Raw genomic sequence first — 542 nt, 5'->3', positions numbered from 1 at the left:
AAGCAGACACAGAACTTGGGTGTGAGTGATGATAATGAGCTGATATAATTTTCACACCCTCGTCACTGAGATCTCTCCCATCAGAAATGGGTCAGGGGGCTCACAGGTGGCAGCAACTGCTATTACAGGCCTCATCTCTACCAGCTCCTGGGGCCAGCTCTCCTCCCATTAGAAAATCCTCCACTTGTCAAAAAGGAAGCCGTTTGCTTTGAATTCCAATTCCATCCCCAAGAGGCTGGGACCATCTTATTGTAGTCCTTGATGCTGTGTGAGCCTGCAGTGACTGCTGCCCCATCGTTGCTGGCTGAGGTGGTTGGGGTCTACCTGGCTGTCTGGGCAGCTCTTCTCTTCTTTCCTTTCTCTCCTGTTTCCAGACATGCAGTGTTTCCAGGGAGAAGGGGCTACTCTTTGGCAAAGAACCTGTCTAACTTGCTATCTATGGCAGGACCTTTGAAGCGTTCACAGGAAGCAGCACAAATTGATACTGTTCCACTAAGCCATCAGCTCCATCTCATCCATGCCCTTTCTCTCCTTTAGGGGTC

The sequence above is a fragment of the Pongo pygmaeus genome, chromosome 6, assembly GCF_028885625.2.
Source record: "Pongo pygmaeus isolate AG05252 chromosome 6, NHGRI_mPonPyg2-v2.0_pri, whole genome shotgun sequence".
Lineage (NCBI taxonomy): Eukaryota > Metazoa > Chordata > Mammalia > Primates > Hominidae > Pongo > Pongo pygmaeus.
Note: the sequence above shows the minus strand (reverse complement) of the source record.